At 31.2% G+C, this 9,521-nt stretch overlaps 1 protein-coding gene across 1 annotated transcript in view; it reads left to right on the top strand.

The window, feature by feature from the left end:
• Positions 1-412: 412 nt before the first annotated feature.
• The window catches only part of LOC129005347 (leucine-rich repeats and immunoglobulin-like domains protein 3), a 199,533-nt gene continuing 190,424 nt past the window's right edge, over positions 413-9,521 (top strand). Inside the window, exon 1 of the mRNA XM_054434203.1 lies at positions 413-509. The gene's annotated coding sequence lies outside the window, so the exon portion shown is untranslated. The remainder of the gene's footprint in view (positions 510-9,521) is intronic.

Raw genomic sequence — 9,521 nt, 5'->3', positions numbered from 1 at the left:
AGGTGTTATAATAAGACCTGGACCTAGAACTAATATACTTTGACTATATTATGTCCTTGTATATTATTTAAAATCATTATATACACTTGTAGTTTAGACGCTAGAGCTAACATAAGAGCACTTTAAATCACTGGCTAAAAAACATCCAGGAAATCAGTTTTGTATCTGTTGGAATTTAAACTTTATGCTACAGGTCTAAAGTTCTATGCTTCTTAATTTGGAATATAAATCAAAACAATTCTAAGAGTACTCCCAGAAAATACCCATTCAACAGTACAGCATCTCACCAATAGAAAACAAGCTTTCCAGTCGGTGTTTGAAAATTAGTAATCAGTAACCATATCGAATGACTATCGAATGATCCGATAGTCATATCGATGTAGTCTCGTCTCCGAGCGCTCAGTAGTCTCAGCTCTTGCACACGTGTTGTATTATCCAGTGTCGCTCAGTGCTTGTGTCTTGTGCTCCTGCATCTCCGGCGTATACCCTCCAAGGATTACTTTCATAAGGTATTGTCCTGTTGGAAATTAAATTTCTAAATTCAACAAGTGCTGTGTCCGGTGGTTTTTGTACTTTCTTTGTCATTAGATCACCTGTGCGCGTGCGCGTCGAATCTCTATTAAGGGTTGGAAAGCCATTCATTTATTTTGTAATGTCTTGAATAAGAGGTGAACGTAAATAAGTCGAGCGTAATGTTTGGTTTTGACTAGAATTTTTACCAAGGGTAGTAAAATTTAATTTTTGTTATTGGAATGGAAATATGGGGTTTGGTAGACACGCATAGTTTATTGAGATTTTAGAATATAGCAATTTAAAATTATCATGTATTTCACTTGTTATGAACGGCTGAATATGTTTTTAGATACGCCAGTGTTACTAAATTCTAAACAAATATAGGCCCTACTTAAAGGAATGCGTAACAGATTTTACTCCTAAGAAAAGGCAAATTTCCATATCAAACTATGGTAAATGATATTGATAAAATATCATGTTACCAACATCATTGTTTGTTTGGGTAAATTATGTTTCGGTTTATACTTTTTCACATACCCTTGGAGAAAAATTATGTACCATCATTATATTTATTAAGTTGCTCAATAATGTTAACACGTACCTAGGATCCGAACACACCGGAATACATTTATTCATCATTTCCACACTATTTTAAATCAATTAAACATCAAACTATAATTCTCTTTATTTAGGCTTCAATCTTAACGATACACTTTTTGTAAGGAGAAGGTTTATTATATATTTTGTAAATAAATCGGAAGTATACATAAATCTGTGACTTCTTGATAAATCTGAGATCTTCCGGACACCATTCTTCTCGTCAAATAATGGTAAATTGAACCACATACTTTACTATAGCTTGGTTGATCCTTTGTGGCTTAAAGTTGAAATTTAAAATACATTGCATCCAATAACACATACGACGGTATATTTTGTATCTTTGGAAAATAGCGTATTAACGTTTATTTACTCGACCCAAAATAGTTTATTTAAATTCCAAGAAATATGCTTTGTTTTTAAAACGTTCAGTAACAAAGTTGTGTGCAAATAGAGTTTTAATGAATTCAAAAACAGAATATAAACGTATTCATAAAATATGTGTTTTGATTTTTTGTTTAATACTGTAATTTTACCTGCTAGCTTATTCCATTATCCTACCAATATTATAAATGAGAAAGTTTGGATGTATGGGTGTATGTATGTTTGTGACAAGTAAACGCGAAAAATACTGGACAGATTGGGCTGAAATTGGGTATGATGATAGCTCACATACCCAATTAACATACAGGCATATTATTATCTCAAAAATCCTTTCGGGCTCCGCCCCAGTGGCTCTGTAGTTCCCAATGTTAACCTTATGAGTATGAATATTTAAAGGGAATTAAAGAATTTGGCCAACTGTTTCAACTAAATGAGTTGGTTATATGATATGAAAAGACGTTAAAAATGTATATGGTGCAGCACTATTATTTTTTCATTATTTATGAAAAGAGCTAATTTGAACTAACCAGCAAAAAAAAATGCGATACGCAATGAGAACTGTCAAAGTAGGATTGTTTACTGTTATGTTTATGTTTTTAATTTCATGAATAATTTGTGATATTTTGCGAATTTTTAATAATTTAATCTTTCTCTATTGTGTAGGTGCAGTGGCAGAACATTATGGCTATTGTAGATGTGTAATACTATAGCATACCATAAATTTGAGGAAGCAAATTTTCTCAAACCGTGTCTTCTTACATTGCAAACGCAAATATCGAGTATAACTGCAATACGCATTTTATACTTATTTGCCAACCCCGTACGAAGGACGGGTACTCTGCTAGTTATTAGATAAAGCACAAAATATATAAAACTAATTGAATATCTTATATCTATAAACAAGGAAATTTTTATTTAATTATAACATAAAAAACTAAAAGAAAACTGTCTTGGGTCTAGCTCTCATTATGATTACGATAATAGCTAATCCTCTTTGTCGCTAAAACTATATCCCCTACTTACACAATATTGTATCCACAGTCTAACTTCCAAACCCTGTCCGCAAGTTACAGAGTAAAACTTATAATTAAGCCCATGTACAGAACATGTCTCCTCAGTTGAGATATAACAGACAGAGAGACTATGTCAGATTAGTAACTACAGTCTCCAACTTTACTACGTTACTACCTGACTGCTCACAAATTACAGTTGCAGACTGTAGTAGTAAATGTAGGACTAGGAAATTACGCTTTGCTGCACAACTCTGACGACAGATCTCTTTGAACTCAACTGTTAATCTCAATATTCTAATACTAACACAGATTTTAACGCGGGAATGCACAGTATTCTTAAAAGTAATTGTATACCTAGATGCATATTATTTTTGCAATATTATTTTGCATTTCCAAAATCTATGTTGTCTCCTTTGTGTAAGACCTGAATTTTAACGAAAGAGAGTCCGAGGTTGAAAAATAAAATTCGAAAAGACAGCGTTGGTTAGTTTTATGAACTATTTAGCATCTTTTTTAAAAATTTTTCAGGGTAAATATTCCACAAAACTATATTGTGTAAATTTTCCCTGTAAATTTTGCCACACAAGTTAAATATCATTGACGAAAAGGTGTTACTATTTGTTCATTACATAAAGACACAATTAATTATTCCATCTATTTCCTACGTTAACAAAAATGTTGGTGCATTAGGATTAATATAAATATTATGTATCAACGTATGTATCATTTCGTTGGCGGAGTTATTCCTAATGCATCAAACGTTTTGTTGACGTAAGAAATAGATTAAATAAACTAATTAATTGTTCTGAAAACATTAATGAAATATCCTTATATAATTACAGCAGAAAACCCGCTGCTTGGGTACTTATTGTAGTAAAATAGACAAACCTGTTGAATTCCAATACAGTGTAAATAAAATATATAGAGTAGTATATTTTTCAGTTGGAACTATTTTATTCTACAAAACCTGTGGCTGTACTCTAGATTTTCTAATTTTAAAACTTGTGTATACATTTTCTCTCGCTATTGATACATCGTTTTGTACTATGTTGTTCCATCACTTTACCCTAGGTACATAAATTACTAGTTTGGATTTAAACATATGCAATGAAGAGTGTTTTTGTTCATACGCCAGCTGGAAGTCGAGGAAATCAGCTATACATATTTTTAACATTTTCTGTTTTAATAGTTCCAGCCCGTAATATTTGTATTTCAACATCGTTATTGGAATTAGTTTATGATTAACATAGTTTCAAATTAGAAACTTCATTTTAATTAAGCCCCTTTATAATGGCAGACTAAGAAGATACATGAGTAATTAAAATTGTATTTTTAACACCTTATTGACGGAGTGATAACTAACACGTCTATCGGTAACAGCTGAGAATAGTTTGAAGCAAAAAGTAAACCATTCTGGGATTAAAACCAATATATGAAACTTTTGTGAGTAAAGTGGCTAAACAGTTTTAAAAAGCAGTATTACGAAAATAATGTTCATTACACAGGAGAAAAATTTATTTTGGATGACGCGTCTAAAAAACACTTTCAAAGCCTCGGTGGCAAAATCGACTCCTTCAACTGACATAGCTACAAAATTAAAAATAAAACCATGTATTTCGTAGAAAATACTGTTACTTTGAAGACATTTTTCGGGTCACGAAAAGAACCACAGTTTATAAAGGCCAGATTTATTAACGCTGACATTGAGTAATTCTACGAAAACACGGGACAAAAGAAAAATAAGACACCTTTTGTCATAGCGTCGGTTTACAACCAAACATAAAAGGCCGCGATAAAACGGGGTCGCCCAAAATTACCTTCTTAAACTTTGAGGTTCCTTCTGTAAAAATGGGAAAAGAACTTTTCATATAGTTGAAATAATCTGTGGTTTTATTTAATCTAAGTGATTTATTCGGGCAGTGTGAAATGCTGTTGGCATTTCGTCAAACGTGTACTCTAAAATGGTTTAAACAGCATAAAAACCACAAAAACATAAAAAAAACCTAATAAACATAATAAACACATAAAATCGGTTTTCTTGACGTACCTATAACGACTGAGCTAATTAAACGTAAAGAATTGCATAATCTTTGTATCTAAGTCTGGGAGAATTTTTACATGATTTTAGTTTGAATTCATATTTTTAATATCATTTGCTGAATTTTGGCGTATTTACATGGATGGATGCACTCTAGTTTTATTGATCAGATCATTGCAATAGGTTGATAGGCAGTATGATTCGAAATAAGAGATTTCTAAAATATATTTCTGTTTTTAATTTCTATTAAATTCAAACATAGTTCAAATGCATGCAATCTACCTTTTAAACGCCCTTGCGACAATAATCTGTCCGTAAAAGTAAACACTTGTACTCTTTTGTTCAAAATTAGTACAATCTTTGGGAATTAATGTGATCATATATTGCAAACTCTGGCGCAACTATGTATAGTCAGTAAATTATTAGTACAGTAAAAATATGTTTTGACCCAAAAAAAATTAGCACAACCGGGGAATTTGGTACAGATGTTGGGTGTACCTTCCTTTTGAACATACTAAAAGTCCCCTAAAATTGAAGCTGTGCTACGGCCGCCATATTGGAAAATGGCGGCATATTTCTGTATTTTTCGCTATAGTGACTTTATTATTAGAGATACAGGAAAAAGCTAAATATACAAAATGTAGGTCATCTAAAAATACACATTTTTTGTATTTACCATCTTTCTCTAAACCCAACAGTTTTTGAGTTATTTGTTATTAAGTATATTTAGTTTTTTCTATTTATCAAAAATAGGCGAAACACATGGAAATTGACCGTTACTTTCAAGGATTATGATAATTTATCCTATTTAGTTCACTAGTGTGATACTATAACATCCAAAAATTTAAGCTTATTTTATGAGTAAAACAACTCCGCCACAGCAAACCTGCAGACTCAGCAAATTTCCATTTGATTGGATGTTTTATTAAAAAATGTATATAAATAAAATTAGGTTCAACAGGTACCTAGGTTTGCTGCTACAGGAAGGTTATTATAGTTTTTTTTTTTTTTTTTTTTTTTTTTTTTAATATCAAAACCTTACTATAAAATAACTAATTTTCCAAGTTTGATCAAAATATATCTATAAACAAGCAAACTGCAACAGTTAACTAATTCATAAGAATAGCATGGGAGTTTTAAATTTACAATAAACAAATTTGAATATACAAATTTTGGTTGTGTTTACTAAAAAGATGGCGATTATTCGTCACGATTAGAATATTAACCAAATGGGTTTTCAAAAAGAGATGGAGCCTGTTATTTAAGTAATATTAATTCGTACCAGGCACCGAAAATATTGTATGCAGTAAGGTAATCTACCATATTTTGTAAAGTACGCAATACTCATATTAATATTTTATCTTATTTTTTATCCATTTAATAGTTAACATTTTAGTATTTTGATGGCACCACCACACTAACTAACTATACTTGACATCCCATTGTAAATTTGGAAGGGTGTTTTTCGTGTCTAGTTCATGTTGGTGACTAATTAAGCATGGTATAGTTAGTTTTATTTATCAAAAATCGGTGAAACCCATTGCAATCGACGGTTACTTTCAAGGTTTACGACAATTATTCATCACACTCAGTTGATATAAGAGTGATAGTGGTAGTTCCATCAAAGTATTAAAATGTTAATTTATTAAATGGGTACAAATGAGTATAAAATATTAATATAACTATTGCGTAGTTTACAAAATATGGTTGATTTCCTCACTCCATACAATATTTCCGATACTTGGTACGAGTTAATATTACAGTACTTAAATTACTTGCTTCATCTCCTTTTGAAAACCCCTTCGGTTAGTATTCGAATCGTGACGAATAATCACCATATTTTTAGTAAACACAACCAAAATTTTTATATTTAAATTTGTAAATTGTAAATCTTAAGCTACCATGCTATTATTCTGAATTAGTTAACTGTTGCAGTTTGTTTGTTTATAGATTTATTATGATCAAACTTGGAAAACTGATTATTTTATACTAAGTTATTGATATTTTACTAAAAAAAACACACTGTAATAACCTACCTGTAGCAGCAAACCTTGGTACCTGTTGAATCTGGTTTTATTTAAATACAATTAATAAAACATCCAATCAAAAGGAAATTTGCTGAGTCTGCAGGTTTGCTGTGGCAGAGTTGTTTTACTCATAAAATAAGCTTTAATTTTAAGATTTTATAGTATCACACTATTTAACTAAATAGGATAAATTATCATAATCCTTGAAAGTAACGGACAATTTCCATGTGTTTCACCTATTTTTGATAAATAAAAAAAACTATCTATACTTAATAACAAATAACTCAAAAACCGTTGGGTTTGGAGAAAGATGGTAAATACAAAAAATGTGTATTTTTAGATGACCTACATTTTGTATACTTAGCTTTTTCCTGTATCTCTAATAACAAAGTCACTATAGCGAAAAATACAGAAATATGCCGCCATTTTCCAATATGGCGGCCGTAGCACAGCTTCAATTTTAGGGGACTTTTAGTATGTTCAAAAGAAAGGTACACCCAACATCTGTACCAAATTCCCCAGTTGTGCTAATTTTTTTTAGGTTTATGGAATTTTTCTCTTATTTTTACTGCACTATATGCAAAGTTCCAGAGTTTTCAATGTGTTGATTCGACACGACAAATCAAGTCAATTGTGCGAACTTATAAATAATTCCTTTAAATATCTTCAAAAATCTACGTGAAAAGCAAAGGTATTTCCAAGGCCAGGTAAAGCTGAGTCAAATGGACTAAGTGTTGGGTTACTAACGACTTCTGCTATCGATCGACAGCCAAGTACCGTAGTCTATTTCCGACGCCAATCAAGTTGTTAAGCTCTGATGCCCGTGGGAGGATATCATTATTCGAGGATGTAAATTTGTCTTTCAAACGACAAAGGAGAAGTGGAGGGGGGTTGCGGATTGATTACCTTTCCACGTCGAGTAATTATTTTACTGTAGCGTGGTAGATTGAGAAGACATTTTGTTTTTAATTAGCAGAGTGCAAATTTTAGATTTAAGATAATGCTAGAACTCAGTTCAGTACTTAGCTCAAGATATAGAGTTCTAACTAGCATGCATAGGATTCTCAAGTACAAATGCTCCCCTCATAAAAAAACCATCTCCAATCAGTAGAATTTTTTTGTTCGTTTGATTAACAACCCTAAAGTCCCTAAGGTGGGGACCGATAAAGTTGACCATACTAAACATACTCCCTTAGTGGATTTGTCATCCTTAACAGCTGAAGTAAACTTTATTGTTAGCTCCGTCCAGTGCCACTAGGACCGTGTTTTTTTAAAAATATCTTTCTTGTTATTTCAGCTATTTAAAACCCCGTTTAACCAAATAAAACGATCTAATCATGAACAATAACGTATTCCCTAGTTGTATAACAAAATAGAAAAGTCCAAATCATTAAATTAACCATAAAATATAAGAAACGAAATTTCGTTGACTCTGGCATCCAGTGTTACCAACTTGAACTAGACGCGAAAAACAAGCTTACTAATTTTTTATTTGATGAGAAGTCTACTTGAGCTGGTTAGTCTTTGATACTAGCATTGAATACTAGTAACCATACTACTATATTGAAAGATGTTCAGAAAGATTCCAAACTGGCCCCAAGATAAAAAAAAATTGTTATAAATAGTTGTACATTGTTAAGTAACTGTATGAAAAATTAATTGTATAGTTGCTTAAACAAAAAATAGGATCTTTTTATAATTGATTGAATAGAAATTAATTTATCAAGGCATTACGAAAGATTTATGTAAAGACAATTGCAAACGATGTGCTTTAATACGAACTTCGTTAAAAAAGTTTTACAGTTCGTATTAAATTGGTGAATGAAGTATTTTAAGGACTGGGCGACGAGGTAGGCTATTCATCTATTCGTTTGTTTACTCCAAATAAAATCAGCCATTAAACTGTTGTTGTTATGTAAAGTATATTATTATAATCTATGATTCGCACATCTGGAAATCTGCAATGAATTGATTAAAACCCTTTCGCAATTAATTAAATGTCTTTTAACTATGGTCAACGCTATATCAATTTTAAACGTATCTAAGGTTACATTTTTTGAAGTAAAAATTTAATCCTGACCCAAGGAAAATCTGATTACAATGTATTCAATTCCGTGTTCTGTATCTTTATTGGACACCCTTGGGAAATTTGTCCGTATCCTTAAACAAACCGATTTTCTTACTGTTGCAAATTAAAATATAATGGTTAAAGTTTGTTCTATACACATACAAATAATTTATGTATACAAATAAGAAATTTAATGTTGTTTGTGTGGTAAAAAACGTTGTCTCGCATGGCAAATGCATTCCAAGGTCACATAGGTAGTACAGGGTTATTCTAAATGATGGACCCATTTTTAATGCTTTATAATTTTTATACTATTAAACTTAACGCTATAAAATACACATCAAACGAAAAAGCAACTCAAAGAGTTTACGCCTTCCAAAGACACATCATTTAACAAAATCGATCCAACAGAACTGTAGATTTAATTGTACAAAGTTAAAAAGTAATCTCCAACTTTTTTTACCACTAGAAATTTGGAGGTTACATGACGTTTTTGCAAATAACTTTTAAATGGTGAGGAAATCGACCAAAGTGGAAGGTATTATCCGAAAGAGAATAAAATTTCCTACAATCTACTATTAGGCATTTTTTTGAAAATACTCAGGAAAGGTACCAAAAATTGCCTCAAAATGAAAAAAATTGATAATCCCCGTCTTCAATGTACACAATAAACATAGCAAACATTAAATTTCGCACTTTTTTATTTTAAGCCAAATTTAGGCTACATTTATTGAGTATTTTCAAGATATGCGTAACAATAGATTGTAGGAAATTGTATTCTCTTTCGGAATATTACCTTCCACTTTGGTCGATTTCCTCACCATTTAAAAGTTGTTTGCAAAAACGTCAAGTAACCTCCAAATTTCTAGTGGTAAAAAAAG

This window comes from Macrosteles quadrilineatus, unplaced genomic scaffold, assembly GCF_028750875.1.
Source record: "Macrosteles quadrilineatus isolate MER2022 unplaced genomic scaffold, UCM_ALF_1.0 Scaffold_20__1_contigs__length_2534061, whole genome shotgun sequence".
Lineage (NCBI taxonomy): Eukaryota > Metazoa > Arthropoda > Insecta > Hemiptera > Cicadellidae > Macrosteles > Macrosteles quadrilineatus.
Note: the sequence above shows the minus strand (reverse complement) of the source record. Positions and strands in the feature narration are given on the sequence as shown.